Raw genomic sequence first — 20367 nt, 5'->3', positions numbered from 1 at the left:
TTGGCTAACTGGAAGTTCCGGCACTTGCCCCGGTGCCTCTTCACCGTCTACAGTAAAAACAAACAAAAAACCACCAAAGCAGTGCCGTCAGTCAGCATTGCACCAGCCAACACCAACCTCGCCCGCGACACCACCACCCCCCCCCTCCTCAGAAGCACCGTGGCTCTCCGCTCACCTGCTCGGTCCAGAGACGGACACGGCGGCCGTCCTCGCTCGTGGCACCTAAGACGCCAAGAGACACAAGATTACTCCTGTGTTTGTGAGAAGCCACCGCTCCCACGATCGCCCTCGCCGTTCCTCCGGCTCACCTCAAGTGGGCATCCGGTTCCAAAAGGGGTGGCCGCACAGCGCCTGCAAAACCAGAAGGAAACGCTCAAACTAGTTGCCGTATACTACTGCGCTGTCAGACACTGACAAGCGCCTCACCTTCTCGGACCGCTCCTCGGCACGTGGCTTCGCCCCTCCGAGGCTCCCTGTGCAACCTGCAAAAAAAAAACAACCACACCAAACACAGAGCAAGAGGCACACCCTGAGACGCTGCCCAAAACTGTGGCTTACCTGCAACGATTCCTACCTCCCGCTCCTTGACCTCGGCCGCTCGCTCGCCTGGCCTCCGTCATTTTGGGCTGCCGCCCTTGCGCCCCACCTGGAAAACACAAACAAAAGATACCTGTATCTTAAACAGCAATGCAACGCCTGAAAAATAACTGCTGTACTTCAGCCCGCTAGTCGCTGCTCACCTGGCCCGAGTCACCTCCCGTGTCCGTGTCCTACGGGGCCAATATCCAGCTTCGCACCTTCAAAAGAAAAAAACCACACACAAATCTTAATGGAGTCATAGAGCCACCCGCCACATCTTCCCTCCACCGCCACTGGCCGACCCACCTTCTTACGGCGCTCCGTCCCCTCCCCTGCTGCTCTTTGGTGCGCATCTTCTCTCTCTGCATCTGAAAAAACCCCAAATGATTCAACAAGTCAGCCAGATGCTGAGCGAGAGCCAGACAATTCCACGCTGACCGTACTGACACACTAACCGTACCCTCTGATTGCTAGTCCACCTAACCCTGACTCGAAACCCCTGGACAGAGCAGCTCCATACCCAAGACACACACGCGTGGACCGAGACTACACAGAACGCTACAAACAACGCGACTCACAAGTGAGAGAAAACTCTCAGCGAGAAGAAGGACTCCCGGACCGGAGAGGCTGCCGAGCAAGGCGACCTACAGGGCGTAACGCCCAGGTGAGGAAGCTCTGTGGCAACCCCAGAAAAGAGTGGACTGTGATAGCCCCTTAGAAGAAGTTACGGTCAAAACCGAGATGATGGATGCGGCAAGAAGCCTGTCTTCAAGACCTAAGAGTGTAAGGATGCAGGGAAGAAGCCCCGGTCCCTGAGAATGGACAGCTGGAGAGCAGAGCTCCCGATGCAGCCCAGGACTAGGCTGCAAAAAGAGGATCCGCCGGAAACTTCCGAGATGCAAGAATGATCCATGCCGTAAGCTTGCTAGGCGAACAAAGCAGCGCCCCATTGGCACTACACCAGTGAATACAGGCGTTCGAGAGCCTAGGGATGGCGCCCGAGAACGACGCCGTGCCCCTTGAGCGCAAAGAGGGCGTTGAGACCCAAGGAAAGGCTAAGACAGAAGACAAGATACACAGACATAACACAGGCTGGAACTGCCCTGCCCAGTCTAGCATCGTGCCGATGAGCAACCCGCTCCCTTTGCCTGCCCAAAGAGGACTGCTCCCCGACAGCCCTCTCCCCTGCGCTAGCCATAAAAACCCCTCCCCTGCAACCCCCAAACTTGCCCCCTCCTCAGCCCGCTCCCTCCCCGGCCACGGTCCCTCAACTTAGCTTGCAGAGGGCCGGGGATCTCGAACCACCCGCAACGAACAACGTGCGCGTCGCACGTTGGCTAACTGGGAAGTTCCGGCACTCGCCCGGTGCCTCTTCATCATCTACAGTAAAAACAAACAAAAAAACCACCAAAGCAGTGCTGTCAGTCAGCATTGCACCAGCCAACACCAACCTCGCCCACAACACCCCCCCCGCCCCCTCCTCAGACGCACCGTGGCTCTCCGCTCACCTGCTCGGTCCAGAGACGGACACGGCGGCCGTCCTCGCTCGTGGCACCTAAGACGCCAAGAGACACAAGATTACTCCTGTGTTTGTGAGAAGCCACCGCTCCCACGATCGCCCTCGCCGTTCCTCCGGCTCACCTCAAGCGGGCATCCGGTTCCAAAGGGGTGGCCGCACAGCGCCTGCAAAACCAGAAGGAAACGCTCAAACTAGTTGCCGTATACTACTGCGCTGTCAGACACTGACAAGCGCCTCACCTTCTCGGACCGCTCCTCGGCACGTGGCTTCGCCCCTCCGAGGCTCCCTGTGCAACCTGCAAAAAAAAAACCACACCAAACACAGAGCAAGAGGCACACCCTGAGACGCTGCCCAAAACTGTGGCTTACCTGCCATGATTCCTACCTCCCGCTCCTTGACCTCGGCCGCTCGCTCGCCTGGCCTCCGTCATTTTGGGCTGCCGTCCTTGCGCCCCACCTGGAAAACACAAACAAAAGATACCTGTATCTTAAACAGCAATGCAACGCCTGAAAAATAACTGCTGTACTTCAGCCCGCTAGTCGCTGCTCACCTGGCCCGAGTCACCTCCCGTGTCCGTGTCCTACGGGGTCCGTATCCAGCTTCGCACCTTCAAAAGAAAAAACCACACACAAATCTTAATGGAGTCATAGAGCCACCTGCCACATCTTCCCTCCACCGCCACTGGCCGACCCACCTTCTTACGGCGCTCCGTCCCCTCCCCTGCTGCTCTTTGGTGCGCATCTTCTCTCTCTGCATCTGAAAAAACCCCAAATGATTCAACAAGTCAGCCAGATGCTGAGCGAGAGCCAGACAATTCCACACTGACCATACTGACACACTAACCGTACCCTCTGATTGCTAGTCCACCTAACCCTGACTCGAAACCCCTGGACAGAGCAGCTCCATACCCAAGACACACACACGGACCAAGACTACACAGAACGCTACAAACAACGCGACTCACAAGTGAGAGAAAACTCTCAGCGAGAAGAAGGACTCCCGGACCGGAGAGGCTGCCGAGCAAGGCGACCTACAGGGCGTAACGCCCAGGTGAGGAAGCTCTGTGGCAACCCCAGAAAAGAGTGGACTGTGATAGCCCGTTAGAAGAAGTTACGGTCAAAACCGAGATGATGGATGCGGCAAGAAGCCTGTCTTCAAGACCTAAGAGTGTAAGGAGGCAGGGAAGAAGCCCCGGTCCCTGAGAATGGACAGCTGGAGAGCAGAGCTCCCGATGCAGCCCAGGACTAGGCTGCAAAAAGAGGATCCGCCGGAAACTTCCGAGATGCAAGAATGATCCATGCCGTAAGCTTGCTAGGCGAACAAAGCAGCGCCCCATTGGCACTACACCAGTGAATACAGGCGTTCGAGAGCCTAGGGATGGCGCCCGAGAAGGACGCCGTGCCCCTTGAGCGCAAAGAGGGCGTTGAGACCCAAGGAAAGGCTAAGACAGAAGACAAGATACACAGACATAACACAGGCTGGAACTGCCCTGCCCAGTCTAGCATCGTGCCGATGAGCAACCCGCTCCCTTTGCCTGCCCAAAGAGGACTGCTCCCCGACAGCCCTCTCCCCTGCGCTAGCCATAAAAACCCCTCCCCTGCAACCCCCAAACTTGCCCCCTTCTCGGCCCACGCCCTCCCCGGCCACAGTCCCTCAACTTAGCTTGCAGAGGGCCGGGGATCTCGAACCATCCGCAACGAACAACGTGCGCGTCGCACGTTGGCTAACTGGGAAGTTCCGGCACTTGCCCGGTGCCTCTTCATCATCTACAGTAAAAACAAACAAAAAAACCACCAAAGCAGTGCCGTCAGTCAGCATTGCACCAGCCAACACCAACCTCGCCCGCAACACCACCACCCCCCCTCCTCAGACGCACCGTGGCTCTCCGCTCACCTGCTCGGTCCAGAGACGGACACGGCGGCCGTCCTCGCTCGTGGCACCTAAGACGCCAAGAGACACAAGATTACTCCTGTGTTTGTGAGAAGCCACCGCTCCCACGATCGCCCTCGCCGTTCCTCCGGCTCACCTCAAGTGGGCGTCCCGTTCCAAAGGGGTGGCCGCACAGCGCCTGCAAAACCAGAAGGAAACGCTCAAACTAGTTGCCGTATACTGCCGCGCTGTTAGACACTGACAAGCGCCTCACCTTCTCGGACCGCTCCTCGGCACGTGGCTTCGCCCCTCCGAGGCTCCCTGTGCAACCTGCAAAAAAAAAACAACCACCAAACACAGAGCAAGAGGCACACCCTGAGACGCTGCCCAAAACTGTGGCTTACCTGCAACGATTCCTACCTCCCGCTCCTTGACCTCGGCCGCTCGCTCGCCTGGCCTCCGTCATTTTGGGCTGCCGTCCTTGCGCCCCACCTGGAAAACACAAACAAAAGATACCTGTATCTTAAACAGCAATGCAACGCCTGAAAAATAACTGCTGTACTTCAGCCCGCTAGTCGCTGCTCACCTGGCCCGAGTCACCTCCCGTGTCCGTGTCCTACGGGGTCCGTATCCAGCTTCGCACCTTCAAAAGAAAAAAACCACACAAGTCTTAATGGAGTCATATAGCCACCAGTCACGTCTTCCCTCTGACGCCACCGGCCGACCAACCTTCTTACGGGGCGCTCTGCTCCCCTCCCCTGCTGCTCTTTGGTGTGCATCTTGTCTCTCTGCATCTGAAAAAACCCCAAAATAGTTAAACACATCACCCAGATGCTGAGTGAGAGCCAAACAATTGCAGAGCTCTTGTTTCCATTTAGGAATTCCGGAGCCCAAACTACACACCCCATTAAAAGACACCCCCAAACAGACAAGCCTTTGACACTTTGGAGGTTCAATCTGCTTTCAGTACCCCTAACTACCCCTCCCAGATGGCTCCCGTCATCTCCACGGCACACTATGGAAATGACGCTCCGTGCGGCCTGCCGACGGCTGCTCGACCCGAGGCGACTATGCTACCTTTGCCCGAGCAGTCTGGCCGTATTGACACACTAACTGTACCCTTATTGCTATTCCACCCAACTCTGACTCGACAACCCAGGCAAAGCAGCTCCATACCCAAGACACACACGCGTGGACCGAGACTACACAGAACGCTACAAACAACACGACTCACAAGTGAGAGAAAACTCTCAGCGAGAAGAAGGACTCCCGGACCGGAGAGGCTGCCAAGCAAGGCGACCTACAGGGTGCGATGCCCAGGCGAGGAAGCTCTGTGGCAACGCCAGAAAAGAATGGATGGAGATGGCCCGTTTTAAGAAGTTACTGTCCAAACTGAGGTGAGGGATGCAGCAAGAAGCCTGTCTTCAAGACCTTAAGAACATAAGGATGCAGGGAAGAAGCCTCGGTCCCTGAAAAGGAATGGTTGGAGAGCAGAGCTCCCGATCAGCCTAGCACTAGGCTGCAAAAAGATGACCCGCCAGAAGCTTCTGAGACGCAAGAACGATCCACGCCGTAAGCTCGCTAGGCGAAAAAAGAAGCGCCCGACTGGCACAATGCCAATGAATGAAGGCATCGGAGAGCCTAGGGATGGCAACCGAGAAGCACGCCGTGCCTCTTGAGTGCAAAGAGGGCGTTGAGACCCAAGGAATGGCTGAGACAAAGAGGACGAGATACACAAACATAACACAGGCTGGAACTGCCCTGCCCGGTCTAGCATCGTGCTGATGAGCGACCCGCTCCCTTTGCCTGCCCAAATGGGACTGCTCCCAGACAGCCCTCTCCTCTACACTAACCTTAAATGCTTCCAAGAACAACAGAACATAACTGCCATGACCAGTACTACTGCAAGCCTCATCATTCACTTACCAAAGAAGGTGAAAATAGAAAAAGCTTATGTGTCAGGACCATGATAAAAGACAGACCCCAGCTGGAAATTGTTACAAGCACAGGTGATACGCATCCTCTTCACCATGAAATTCCACAGAATGCAGTTGCTTGAGCCTGCGCTGGAAATAAGTGCCTAGTCCGTGTCTCTAAGTAACTGTGACATCTAGATAGACAGCGAAGGGATGGATGCAAAAATTAAGTCAGGGAATAAAGAAAGTAGAAGGTACAGGGAAGCAGAGACTTCAGGGTTCAGGAGGGTATACTTTGACCTACCCCATGCTTTGGAAGATGAGACTCTTCTGACATTCGGCTCCCCTTGTGGCCGTGCTGAGGGCCAGACAGCTTACACCGCACATCTCAATATTGTCGTACCTCCAGTCGGCCACAATGAGACTGAGCTAGAAGAGACCTTGGTGGCACCCAAATCCAACAGTAAAACTTATCTGAGAACAGATGATGAGCCCTCCTCTTTCACAACTGTCCCTCAGTCCCAAAACTTTAGAAACTCCTTCTCTTCTTCTGAACTCTGAGAAGGAACCCTGCCCCTTCCTGACAGCTCTTTCCTTGTATTCACACCCCCAAACACCCCTGTGTCGGCCGCTCCTCAAAGCCTTACCCTGTGTTCTGCAGACAACTCTTACCTTCTGTCTTCCTGCAAGCTATGGGCCTGCAAAATCAACAAAGTCCCGATGCTTATAATCTACAAGAAGCCTGCAGCAAGCCGCAAAGGTTCTAGGAACAACATAGCACTCCGTAGGCAATCGGGAAAAGCAGCGAGCCGTCCCTTTGTCTGAAGGACACTATACGTTACATGCCTGCTGCTTTCTTGAGAAATGCTAAAGCCATATGAACAAATACATGCAAAATACTTACCCTAAACCCCACTAGATAATCTTATCATTGGTCCTATTAAGAGAAATACTACTGGCAACTTACATAGCTTACAGGAAAACTAGAGAAAAATCCAAGGTTGCATCTTCTGTAAAGTCAGGAATTGCAGTAAAATACAACAAACCTATAAAAAAAAATACATGTTATTAAATGATCTTACAAACCTCTGAATGCTCAATAGAAAAATACTGACCTGAGAAATCTTAAATGAAAAAAACCTCCAAATCTGCAGAAAGCATACTTTCTTTTAAATACACTGCTTAATCTTGACCAGCCCCAAGGCTTTTATCTCTGATGCATCTACCCAATGAAGCAAACTGATGCTAAAGCTGCCATTGACTGAAGGACCAGCACAGCACTAATACCAAAGAAGCCTAGAAACAGATTGAGCTCCCTAGCAGAGGCCTACGGTTTATATAGCCCCGGGCCCCGCCCACCATCCTTCCCACCATCCCCTGGGAAAGGGGAGGGGCCGACTACCACAAGGCTTAAAAGCGGCTGGAGGAGCAGCAGTAGATTTTCTTACCTGTGTTGAGTTTATGGTATGCTACATGCTGAATAGAGAAAACAGCTCTTGCAGGAAATGGCAAAACCTGCTCTTTTGCTGCAACTCCATCAATGATATTGGTAACGTGACTGGGTATGTAATTAGTTTTGATTTTTCTGGGCTATATACAGAAAAAAGATAAACGGTATACTAAATCTTGTAGGAAAGTAGTTAATTAAATGCAATGATAATATTGTTGTTGAAAATTATGTCTGTTAGTTTGCTGTAAAAACCCCAAAATGCTCCGGGCTTACGCATTGTTTTGAGCAAGACAGCATGTACTGCCTAACTTCTACCAGAACTATGTTCTGGATAAGACTGAATGATGAAGCTGGATTAGATCCTGTGAGAATCCCTTCTCAAAAATATATCTGGCTGAAGAGTAAATTACTTACTGTGAGTTGTCAACTAACCTCAATGGTCTCTCTGACAGACTCCCTTAATGGAACTAGATGAGTCCCAAAGGAGAGAAAGTGCCAGAAAACCATGGAAAATTAGAAATATGTATCAGAAACTCTACATAAATGCCCTTATGAACAGACAAGTAGCTAGAACAAAATATCAGTGATATTAACACACTATTAACAAAATATTGGTGATAATTAATGTGCTGCGGTAGCGTGGATGCTGGTTTTTGGCATGAATCCGAAACGTAGCCCTGTACCAGCTACAGTGAAGGAAACTGACCCTATCCCGTCCAAAACCAGCATGTGCAGAAATTAAATTTTAAAAGTTGCGGTATGGGAAATGCGTGAGGAAAATTAAAAATGGGACGGAAAGCTAGATAAATAGAGACTTAAACAGAAAATTTGGAGAGTGATGGAGTACGGGAAAGACAAGAAAACAATAAAAAAAAACAGATGTCAACGTAAAAGTTGTCACGGAAAGAAAACATAATAAGGGATGGCATTAAGCCAGGCAAGAAAAAATTTTAAAATGAGGATATGGTAAAAAATAGATGCTGACAAGGAAATGTGATTTAAGAAGCGACAGGGTACGTGATGGCAATAAATTTAAAAATATGGATAGGGAGCTTGATAAAAGCAGATGTGGAATGAAAATGGAAAAAGCGATGGTGTTTAGAACAAATGGGAAAAAAATGAAAAATGAAGACAGTGAACGGGTTAAAGTAGACATAGAAAGAAAATTTTAAAAGCAAAGGCATTAAGGAAAGACACGAAAAAATAAAAATAAGGGTAGGGTGATGGAGACACACAGAGGAAGCAAATGATAAAAGCAGAGGCATTAAGGAAAGAAAAGGGAAAGTTACAGAATAAGACTAGGGAGAAAAATACGGAGAGATGTAGGAAGAAAATCTCAAAGCAACGGGGTACAGGACAGAGGAGAAACAAGTAAGGCAGAATTGGTTAAAGCGGACGTTGAAAAAATTTTAAAAGCGATGAGGTATAGGGCAGATGGGAAAACAAAAAATAGGGACGTCACAGCAAATAAACTTAGATGTAGAAAGAAAATTAAGTGCGACAGCTTTAAGGAAAGACGAGAATAAAATAACTGAGAACGGGGGGAAAATAGCACATGCGCAAAAGTAAAAATCGACAAAGTATGAGACAAAAAAATGGACCGAGTATGGGAAACTAAATAAATGGAGACATTGAAAATGTTTAAAGCGACCGTGTAGAGGGCAGAGAAGGAGGAATTAAAAAATAGAGACGGGGCATCGGATAGAGGGAGATGTAGAAATTTTTAAAAGCGATAGGCTACAAGAAATGTGAGAAAGAAGAAAAAAGTAGGAATGGGGATGAGAATAGAAGGAAACATGGAAAGAAAATTTAAAAAGTGGTAGAGTATAGAGAAGAAAAGGATGAATTAAAATTTAGGGAAAGGGAGATGGATAAAGGGAGTTGTTGAAAGAGAAATTACATAGCAATGGACTACAAGAAACATAGAAAACAATTTAAAATCAAGAAAGGGAGACAGGCAGATGTAGAAGGAATTTTAAAAAGCAACTGAGTACAAGAAATAAAACATAGGGATGGGAAGATGCGTAGAGGACAATGTGGAAAGAAAATTTAAAAGCTGATGGGATACAAGCATCACAAATATTAAAAAAGGGACAGGGAGATGAATAGAAGGAAACATAAAACTTTAAAACGTGACTGGGTACAGAGGGAGGAATAAAAAATAGGGAGAGGGAAGCAGACTTGGTAAATCTACCAGATGTGAGTTACCCTAGGTTTGCTTTATTATGGCGCCGGATGCACGGGGAAAACGGCTCCACCGAACGTGCGTGCCAGGTGATTACCAATGCACAGGTTATATAGAATCAAAATATACATATTCATCATTTTTCCAAGAAAAGGCAGTCCTATGATAATCATTCCTTGGAATCCATTTCCATATTCTCCTCCCCATCACGCCTACTCAGTGATTTGAGTTGGTGGTCCTCTGGTGGTCGGCGGTGGTCGCACACCCGTGTTTGCCAGATGAGTCTCCTCTTCTTGCAGGCGTGTGCGGTATCCTTGCCGTGGATACGCCTGTCCGTAACAACTTACTTAAGATTAATATTCCTGGGCCTATTGTCCGGCTGGGTAGGGACTGTACGTGGAACGTAGCGGCATTGTACCTTGCCATGGTCAGTTAGCTTCATTATCTATTACCTTGGTTAGAAACCCCTTTCCCATGATTATAGGCTTTGAAACAGTTCTAGGCCTTAAGCAGCTTTCTAGTTAACAAAAGTTTTGTTCTAGCTAAGCTTCTATATCTTTTACAGTTCCCTCCATTTGTATTCATTGTGTCCCTGCAATTATTTATATCTCCAAGCTACTTGCAATTTTGCTACTACACTAGAAAAACAGGTGATACAACATTGAAAAATCACTATTGCACATACAGTCCCTATGATCGCTAAGGCTGCTACAGCAGGTGCCTTTTTGAGCCACGCAGATAGATTGGGAACCCGAGAAGTCGACCCCGACACGGTATCGGTAAAACCCTGAGATGTATTGTCTTTTTGTACTCGTCGCATTTGAGAACTAATTTCCCAGATTTTATGTACGTCGGTCAACAATTCCCCTGAATGATCTATACATGTGCAATGACTTGCATTTAGCGTTGTGCAAACTCCACCTTGTGATGCTAACATCGTATCTAAGGCCGTATGATTTCGTAGGGTAATCGTTGAGTTCTGCAATTTCAATTTGCAAGGTGGTTAACCCATGAGTGGTATAGTTTGCTGGTTTTTCAATTTCTCCTGATATGTTTAAAATTGCTTTTTCCAGTTTGCTCGCTCCTAAAAATGGTACGAACCATTGGAGAAAAAAATTAAATCCTGAGGGCTTTTCTATTAATGGGTTATCGGTCCTTTTAACACAAGTTAAAAAGGTGTGATGCCAGATTGGAACTTCTATAGTTTTAGGGAGAATTTGTAAATCCACACTTACCGATCCTAGAGTGCAAATTCCTCCCCGACGTGGCGTGAGTGCTTTATAAGCTTTGTTGCTACATGACCGATATACTCCCGATGCCTTTGGTCCCCTCCAGGCCCAGCTCGAGTGAGATTTAATATGATTAGTTGTGTTACATTTAGTCCGACTTCCCGCAAAAGTGTGGTTAAGACAAAACTGCTGAGTCCGACTCTCTGGGGGTAATGTCTCTCTACGCAGAGGATGTTATGATATTTGTCTAAAGGAGGAATTTTGATGTTTAATATTTGCTCTTCATATTTAGTCATTATAGAGGTATTTCTCCAAAAGCATGATTTTGTAATTGCAAAAAAAAAGAATTTTGAAAATAAAACAAATATTGAGTTACCTGTTCATCTCCATCCAAAAGGCTTGTTTTTGCTGGAATATAAGTTCCAGGTAATGCTAAAATTCTCCCAAATAAAACTTCTAGTGGAGATACACCCACTGGTTGCCTCGGTGTGTTTCTAATGTCCCAGAGTACTACATTTAATGCTTCTGGCCACTTCAATCCAGTTTGTTTACAGGTGGTTGCAGCAAACAACATCCCCAGAGAGGAACTGACAACTGAGCCCTCACCGCTGCTTCTGGGAGAGGGAAACAACCAGCAACTCTTATCAACAGTGATGACTGTAGCTCTCCTGAAGCAGCAACCCCTTCTTCTGGAGGCGCTTTTGGAGATGCCACTGTTTTCTCCAAACTGATGCTAATGACACCCGCATTTATGGTGCAATAAAACATCTTTGGGGGCCAGCTTGCTGACATGAAGACAGGGTTGGGCAGAATCTGTGGCTATGGGACAGGCTACAGGGGAGGTGCTGGAGCTGGGAGCAGCTGTGTGGGATAACGAGATCTAGAGCATGTTTGTTGAGGTGAGAGGCAGACAGTGCCTGTTCCAAAGGGGGAAACGACACCTGCTGGCATGCACTGGCAAACACCACGTATCAGCTGAGTGCTGTGAGACTACAGCTCCATACATGCCACGGGAGGCAGCCTTCCATGCTTCTGACCCTGCAGGGACACCGTCCTGGACACCCCCCCCCCCCCCCCCCCCCCCCCAGGTCCATCCTGCTGCCCTGCTCACCTTCTCCCTCCCTGCAGCTGCAGCCTGGTGCTGCCTCCACTCCTCCCTTGGCTCACGGCAGCCCCTTACAGGGAGGGGCCATGGCCATCAGCCTCACTGCCCACACCTGGGGCTTGTCCAGCCCCAACCCACAGCTGGAGCCCAGCAGGAACAGGGGGCCATCACCTGACCTCCTCCCCTGCCCTCCATCACAGCCCCTCACCCCATGGAAATGAAGCGCAAACACAGCCTGAGGGCAAAAGAGACCGCAATCCTTTATTCGGTCACACGCAGACCCAGTCCCAGGAGCGACTCCACACTGGGGCACGGGGCCTGGCCCTGGCACACCTTGGCTATCTTACCCAGAACCGCACTGGCTGGTCCAGCATGGAACAGTCGGTCAGGCTCCTGGAGAGCTGGACTGCTGTGCAGAGGCCGCCACCAAAACCGAGGAGCTGGCTGCAGGACGCTAGAAGAGAGGAGAAAAGTGGCAGTCAGCTGCATAGGGGCGGGCGGCAGCGAGCGCAAAAGCACAAAGCAGGGAAAGGGACAGCGAGCGAAGGATGGAGCCCAACAGTGATGGAGAAAGAAGCGGCAGGGAGAGAGGAAGAGAAGCAGCGGGGAGAGGGAGAGGCAGCAGGACGGCGCCCGACAAACGAGGACGGGGAGCAGGACAGAGAGGCAGAAACAACCCCGGGCAGGCAGCACCACGGAGAGGGAGGAAAAAAGAGTAAGGGCAGAGAGCCGACCGAGAGGTACGGCGAGGAACGGCGGCACGGGGAGCAGGACAGAGCAACAGAGACCAAAAAAAGGAAGCGGGAGCGTGAGAGAACCGGGCTGGGGAGCAGGGAGAAGGACAGATAAAAGGAGAGAGCAACAGAGGGAAAGAGGACCGGGGAGCAGGACGCCGGGGCAGAGTGAGAAAAAGAGGGGCAGCGAGCAAGACAGAGCAGTAGAGGCAGGAGGAGGACAGAGGGAAAGAGAGAGACAAAAGAGGGAGACGAGGACTGGGCAGAGGGAAGAGAAAGACAGGGGCGAGGAGCAGAGACACAAAGGTGCCAGGAAAAGGACAGTCAGATGGTGCAAGAAACAGGGTCGGGGAGCAGGACAAAAGCACAAAGAAAAAGGAGAGGCAGAAGGAAGGAAGGATAAAGACGGGACAGGGAACGGGACGTACGCAGCGAAACAAAAGTAGAACAGAGAAGAGGGGACGGGGATGGAGGAATGCAGAGAGAGATGCAGGCTGGTGGTACACAGAGATAGCGAAGGTAAGCAAAAACAGCGACAGGCAGAAGGACCTGGTTCTGACGACCCATCGCTCCCGGTGTCGCTTCCACGGCCTCAAAAAATGCGACACGCCACAGGAACGGGAGAGTGAAAGCAAAGGCACGGGAAGCTTTTTCAGAAGAAAAGAAACGCTCTTAGTCATTTGCCTGAGAATCACAGCTTACAGTTACTCCATGTCTTCCGGTCTCACAGGATGAGGCAGAGGGACAGTTGATTCCGTCTCCGCTTCATCTCTGGATGGAGCTTCTCTCATATCTGTGGCAAAAGGAAAAAAAAAAAAAAAGCAAGCTACTACAAGACGACAGTCCTTGCACAAAGCCATGTGTGGTGGGTTGACCCTGGCTGAGGGCCAGGTGCCCACCAGAGCCGCTCTGTCACTCCCCTCTTTCATTAGACAGGGGAGAAAAGGTATAACTAAAAAAAAAAAACTTACGGGTCGAGATAAGGACAGGGAGAGATCATTCTCTAATTATCATCACGAGCAAAACAGACCGAACTTAGAGAGGGAATTCATCTTATTTATTACTAAGCAAAACAGCGTAGAGGAATGAGAACTAAAACCAAATCTTAAAACACCTCCCCCCCACCCCTCCCATCTTCCTGGGCTCAACTTCACTCCCGGCTTCAAACCTCTGTCCCCCCCAGCGGCACAGGGGGACGGGGAATGGGGGTTACGGTCAGTTCATCACGCGGTGTTTCTGCTGCTTCTTCATCCTCAGGGGGAGGACTCCTCTCATCGTTCCCCGGCTCCAGCGTGGGGTCCCTCTCACGGGAGACAGTCCTTCACGACCTTCTCCAACGTGAGTCTCCTCCACGGGGTGCAGACCTTCAGGAGCAAACTGCTCCAGCGTGGGTCCCCCACGGGGTCACAAGTCCTGCCAGCAAACCTGCTCTGGCGTGGGCTCCTCTCTCCACGGGTCCACAGGTCCTGCCAGGAACCTGCTCCAGCGCGGGCTTCCCACGGGGTCACAGCCTCCTTCGGGTGTCTCCACCTGCTCCGGCGTGGGGTCCCCCACGGGCTGCAGGTGGAATCTCTACACCCCCTCATCCTCCCTCCATGGGCTGCAGGGGGACAGCCTGCTTCACCATGGTCTTCACCACGGGCTGCAGGGGAATCTTGCTCTGGCGCCTGGAGCACCTCCTCCCCCTCCTTCTGCACTGACCTCGGTGTCTGCAGATGTTCTTACATCTTCTCACTCCTCTCTCTGGCTGCAAAAACGCTAACTGTTTTTTCTCTTTCTTAAATATGTTATCACAGAGGCACTGATTGGCTTGGCCTTGGCCAGCGGCGGGTCCGTCTTGGGGCCGGCTGGCATTGGCTCTATCAGACACAGGGGTAGCTTCTAGCAGCTTCTCACAGAAGCCACCCCTGTAGCACCCCCCGCTACCAAAACCTTGCCACGCAAAACCAACACACCATGTGAAGTGAATTCTCTGTTACGATAAGCTCAGGAAGATTTCATAGAGTATCTCTGGTCGGAAGGGACCCATCAGGATCACCGAGCCCAAGCCCCTGCTCCTCGCAGGACTACCAAAAACTAAGCCGTGCGACTAAGAGCATTGTCCAGACCCTCCTCGAACTCCTGACGGGCTCGGTGGCTGCGACTGCTTCCCTGGGAAGCCTGTTCCGTGACTGACCGCCCTCTCAGTGAAAAAGCCTTTTCCCAACGTCCAGTCTGAACTTCCCCTGACGCAGCTTTGTCCCGTTTCCGTGGGCCCTGTCGCTGGTCCCCCGAGAGAGCGGAGGTCAGCGCCTCCCCCTCCGCCGTCCCCCTCGAGGAAGGCGCAGACTGCGATGAGGTCACCTCTCAGCCTTCTCGTCTCCAAGCCGAACAAACCAAGCGACCTCAGCTGCTCCCCCGAAGTCTCGCCTCGGAGACCTCTCACCATCTCGGTCGCCCTCCTCCGCACACGCTCCAAGAGCGTCGTTCGGCGGCACCGCTCTCACCTGGAACCTAACGCTGCACGTAGCTCACCTGAGCGGAAAGGAAACGACAGGCTAAAGGGACAAATACGCGATTTAAGGCATCTGCAACAACGGCAGGTGCCTGTCCGTAGCCCCTCTATTTCACAGCGCTCCTGCGTATCAAAGGAAGAGCGCGAGAACAGACAAGATACACAGCCTGGCCGCGTAACCCTTGGGGGAGGACGGCGAAAGGAGAGAAGATCTAGAAAGAGGAAGCGGCTGGTACTTCACTTTTGGTAACAGAATTAACATCTACATACTTCACCTCCACGTCCCTTCCCTTTGAAATTGAAAACGCCACCCAATTCTCTGCCACTGTTGACCACCGACACTTGTAAATTTCTAGCGAGACACCTCAGAAAAACAAAGTTTCAAGTCCCTGGTTAGGGGAAGAAACCAGGCAAGCGCCGCCATTCCCTCCCCCGATAACGCTAGCAAAAAAACCAGCCGCTGGGGGGGGCGAGCGTTCCTCCGAAAGAAAAATCAGGTGAGAAACTGCATTTTTCTTTTCAGCTTACCTACAAGACAGATGTCTTTGTAGTTGTTTCTGCCACAGATGCTACAAAACGTGTCAACTGCACAAAGAGTAAAGTTTTGCAACTGATCTACGAGTTGGTACGAAAAGCTACCTAAAGCAGTACGCAAAGTCCCATTCATCAACAACTCTCTGACCCTGTTTCATATTCAAAAGAAAAAAAAAAAAAGTAATGCCAATCACACAGACAAGCCCGGGAACCCTCAACGTGAGAATCTTTACGTTCAGCTGGAGGCAGAACAAGTACTTACCATGTGCATCCTCACCTGGCTCTCCCCTGCTAGCAGAGCAGCACGCCAATACTGTCTGGTCCACGCTGCGGTACGCCTAGTCGCTTCTGCGTATTTACCGCCACCCGACTTGATGCTCTCACAAAGAGATCAACAAAAAAGCCACCCTTTCTTTGAAAAAATAAAAACCAGAAACACACCATAAAGAATGGGAGGCGAACGTATTTCTAAGTCATAACCCACAGTTTGCAATCTGACCGAGGGCAGCTCGGACGATGCGGTACGCTCATCAAACACCTTTCGCACCCGGAATAACAGACATACTCCTTTACCACGGGACAAATCTGGCACAGGGACAAATTTCAGGCTGTTTTTGTCACACGACCGTTCTTGTGCACCAGCCAGTGGGTTCAGAATTAAGGACGGGACAAGCTAAACGCCCACACAAGCCTCATATCCATAAGAAACTATTAAAAATAGAAAAAAAACTTCCACGTTTCAGATCGCATTGCCTTAGGGACCGCCTCCTTCAAAGTCTGCCGGGGGGGGGGGGGGGCATGCACGCACGCACGCGTGCGAGGCGTGGAAATCGGTCACAGAATTCGGTTGCCTAACGGGAGGCGGCCCTTCTCCTCACAAGGCAAACGTTTCAAAACATCGCGCTCTTTTCCGATGTTACCAGCTGGCACCGGGGTTGCCCTACCAGCGTGAGTCGGGGACGTTTCCCTGGGGGTCCACGCGATGCTAAATTAAATATTCTGCAAGTAACCGAGCAGGAGATGGAAAGTAAGCTAAGATGCTCTCTGCCGTACAACGTTTGTTCGAGATTGTCCCCGAGGGAATCGCACAAAGCCCACGATTGCTGAACCGGTACGTCGGAGGCCCTACAGGAAACGGCACCGACGTTTCGCCAAGCTCTTCTCCTGTCAAGAAGAGGACCTTTTCTACGGTACCCCTACTGGCGTTCTGCCTACTTTCGGCTCCTTCTGGCAGGTCAGCTTCCAGAGAAACCCTGAGATTTCAAACCACCGAGCAACATTCACGATTCTTACTCTCTGACTATGGGGAATTTCAGCGAATCAGAACGCTACTTAGAGCGACACTCCGGGTCTGTGTCACTGCAAACCAAATATCTAAGCCACGGACTGGGCGTCCGTAGAAAAATTACTTTAAAAGATTGAATTTAAAAGACAAGCACGGTACTCACTTTTCTGAAATTTCTTCCAGCAGTGCCGTCAATTTAGCGGGCAAACCCAGCTGTTGAAATTCCGCTGCAACGGAGCCAGCGGGAACGTGTCCGTGCCGCTATTCCCTGGCCACAGAGCCTTCCGCTCCACCCGTTACTGGGAACGTACAGAGCGTCGGCGCAGCGGCACCTGTGGAATAACGCACCGCCCACAGCTATCCAGAAGAAGAATCCAAGCCGACGGTAGAAGACCCCAGACCAAAAGTCACCGCGGGACTAAGGGACGCGGGGACAGCGCGCGAGGGGCGGGTGTATGGGACCCGCGCGTGTAACGGCCCCGGGGATTTCTTTGTTCCGGGTCCCTCTCCTTGGAGGCGCCCCAACCGGGCCGATCCCGCTGCTGCACCTTTCAATTACGTTAATTATTTTACAAAATCCGACGCCGGAGACCGCTGCGGGAAGCCTCGGGTCGAGCCTGAAGGAGGAGGAGGAAGCGCGCCCAAGAATAAGCGTGCGCGCGACACCGCGAACGGGGTGCGAACGCTGGGGCAGCAGCTGCTCCTCCTCGAACAGAGACAGAAAGAAGAGGGGGAAAGCCACAGGGTACAGAGGGCGGAAGTGGAAAAGAGGGGCCGGGAGCTGGACAGAGAGAGGTGGAGAAAGAGGCCGTCGGAAGGGAAGGGCTGGGCTGCGGGGCGGAAGGGGACTTGGCAGCGCCAGGTTCACGGTTCCGCCTGATAATCTTAAAGGTCTTTGCCAACCTCAACGCTTCGGTGACTTTAAAAAGCAATCGGGATCTCCAGGCGGACCGAGAGAGTCAGAGAAAATAAAAACGGTTGCGGCTAAAAGGGCAGAGAGGGAGGAATCTCGAGACGGGGAGAGGGAAGCCGGGCAGGGAGGCCAAGCCGGGGAAAAAGTCCCAACAGGCTTCCGCAGAGAGAGGGAGGAATTGAAAATCCGAGAGAGGGAGCCGGACAGAGAGAGAGAGAGAGAGAGAAAGAGAGAGACGGAGAAAGGTAAGACGGTGGCGAGCTAGTGGGCAGAGAAGCAGAATTTAAAGACGGGGACCGGGAGACGGACAGAGAGGGAAGGAGAAAGGAATGAAGGGACGGGCTGCGGGGCAGACAGGGAGGAAGGAAGAGAGAAAGAAAGAGGGACAGGGAGCCAGAGAAACCACGACGGGGAAAGAAAAAGGTACCGACGGGCTAGGGGGCAGAGAGGGGAGGCTTTAGAAAAACAGGGACGGGGAGCAAGACAGAGCGAGAGGGAGAAAGGGCACCGTGGCGACGGGGGACGGGACAGAGAGGCAGGCCTTCAAAATGAGGGGCAGGGAACAGGCTCAAGAGGGACGGAGAAAGAGAGAGACTCACGACGACTTGCTGCAGAGCCGAGAAGGAAGACCTCGAACAACAGGAACGAGGAGCCGGACAGAGCGAGCAAGAGACGGCAGAAATACCGACGGGCTACAGGACCGAGGGGGAGGAATGCAAAACCAGTGGCGGGGGGGCCGGACAGAGAGAGAGGGGGAGAGAGAGAGAGAGAAGGAACAAGAGCCACGGGCTACAGGGCAGAGAGAGCAAGGACCTAAAAAAAGGTGGGGACAGGCAGCCCGTCAGAGCGAGATGGAAAAAGAACGTACAGGGGAGCAGAAAGCAAAGCAAAAAACCCCACAGCGGGACGGGAAAGCGAGGGGGGCAGAGGAGGGCCCGCGACGCAGAAGAGAGGCGACGGGGCCCCGCGGAGCCCAGCACTCACCGCAGCTCCGGCTCTCGGCGCTGCCGGGAGAGCTTCCCGGTGCAGACCCTTCTTTCCCCTGCTCTCCGCCTTTCCTTTGCCGTTACTCCGGTCGCTTGGCTGTCCTCCGCCTCAGAGGATACACGGGTGTCTTCTTAGAGCTCCGAGGAGACGAGTCTTCCTAGACGAGCGGTCTCCCTCCCTCGCACACAGCCGCGCCGTGCTTTGGGTTACGCGTACCGACTGACCCTGCGGTGCCCGTTGGCAGCCCGACCTGCCGCGGAGCACGATGAGGGATCTTTCCTCAGCCGGCGAGGCAGGCTCGCTCTTGCCTGCAGCGGGAGGCAGCTGCCGGCCGGAGAGCCTTCCATCTCTTCCTCTTCTTCCCCTTGCTCTGGCCGTTCCAGCTTCCCTTAGGGCAGCTCCCGTCCACGGCCGGTAAGCGCTCCGCCGCCTCTCCCTTTTCGCCGCCACGCCACCAGGAGAGCCAGGCCAGGCACGGACCGACCCCCGCGAGCGTGAGGCGGGGGCAGTCAACGGCATCCCCAAGGGAGGAACAGGCAACCGCGTCCTCAGCGCGGCCTGGGAGAGGGAAAGAAAAAGCAGCGGCCGTTACTACCGCGGGTCGGCCCTGGCCGGAGACCCCCCCCTCCTTCTGCAGGGGCTTCCGCAGACGCCGCTCTTTCCCCGCGCTGCTGCCGCCGCTGCTGCTGCTGCCGCCAGCACCCCCGTTCAGGAAGAAAGCGGCACAGGCGAGGGCCAGCTTGCCGCCTTCGCGCCAGGGCTTGGGGGCAGCCTGGGGCTGCCGGACAGGCTTCAGGAGAGGTGCTGGAATTGGGGGCTGCTGCACAAGCTGAGCGGGGCCGGGGGAGGCTCAGGGGGAGCTCCGGCGAGTCGGGGAGGCGCCCAGCGCCTGCGCCTGGCAGGCTGTCCGCCTTCTTGCCCCCCGCCCTTTCCCCCCCGTCAGCTCCCGGGACACTCTCTGGGGCTGCCGCAGCGGGCGGCTGGAACCTTCCCTTCCCGTCCCGTCCCGCCACCCCCGGGCTGCCAGCGGGCATGAGAACAGCCTGCACCCGCCGCCGGGGCTCGCTCACCTCACCTCACCGCTGAGCCCGGCCCTCAGCCGCCGCCGGGACCGGCGCCCAGCGTGCCGCCATGCTGCTGCCGCGCACCGCGCATGCGCTGGGCGGCGCCGGCGCGCCGGAGGGGCCAGAGCCGGCGCGTGACCGCCGGGCTGCAGTACCGCACTGCGGCCACCAGGCGGCAGCAGCGAAGGCGGCGCTGCTGCGCCCCTGGACGGTGCCGGCGCTGCAGTCCGGCGCTTCGGCTCCGGGCAGGCGGCGGCGGCAGCACCAGCGGCAGCGGCGAGCTCCCGGCCGGCGGCACGCGCCCGGGGCAGCAGCGGCGCTGCAGTTCGAGCGTCCGCCGGCACCGCGCCCGTCGGGGGGCAGAGGCGTTTCCTTAGCGGGAAGCAGCAACGAGCGCCCCGGCGGCGGCGGCAGCGCCCCGCGGGCGCTGCAACCTCGCAATGCCGTTACCGGGGGGGGGGGGGGGGGGGGGCAACGTGGAGCACGGCGGCACCTAACCGCAGT

General features: G+C 53.3%; 2 long non-coding RNA genes across 5 annotated transcripts; both read right to left on the bottom strand.

Annotated features, from left to right (window-relative positions):
* Positions 1 to 2501: 2501 nt before the first annotated feature.
* Positions 2502 to 2807, bottom strand: LOC142605033 (uncharacterized). Its single transcript, XR_012838814.1, has 3 exons — positions 2793 to 2807; positions 2649 to 2705; positions 2502 to 2554 (listed from the first exon to the last, which is right to left on the bottom strand). It is a non-coding gene; the product is annotated as an uncharacterized LOC142605033 (long non-coding RNA).
* A 13079-nt stretch (positions 2808 to 15886) lies between these two features.
* On the bottom strand, positions 15887 to 19717 carry LOC142605050 (uncharacterized). Of its 4 annotated transcripts, none has more exons than XR_012838824.1 (4): positions 19050 to 19717; positions 18797 to 18906; positions 17063 to 17231; positions 15887 to 16026 (listed from the first exon to the last, which is right to left on the bottom strand). It is a non-coding gene; the product is annotated as an uncharacterized LOC142605050 (long non-coding RNA). The 4 variants fall into 4 exon arrangements; XR_012838826.1 differs by lacking the exon at positions 15887 to 16026 and adding an exon at positions 16119 to 16322; XR_012838825.1 differs by lacking the exon at positions 15887 to 16026 and adding an exon at positions 16403 to 16778.
* Positions 19718 to 20367: the final 650 nt, after the last annotated feature.

The sequence above is a fragment of the Balearica regulorum genome, chromosome 24, assembly GCF_011004875.1.
Source record: "Balearica regulorum gibbericeps isolate bBalReg1 chromosome 24, bBalReg1.pri, whole genome shotgun sequence".
In the NCBI taxonomy this organism is placed as follows: Eukaryota; Metazoa; Chordata; class Aves; order Gruiformes; family Gruidae; genus Balearica; species Balearica regulorum.
This window is presented reverse-complemented; position numbering and strand designations above follow the sequence as displayed.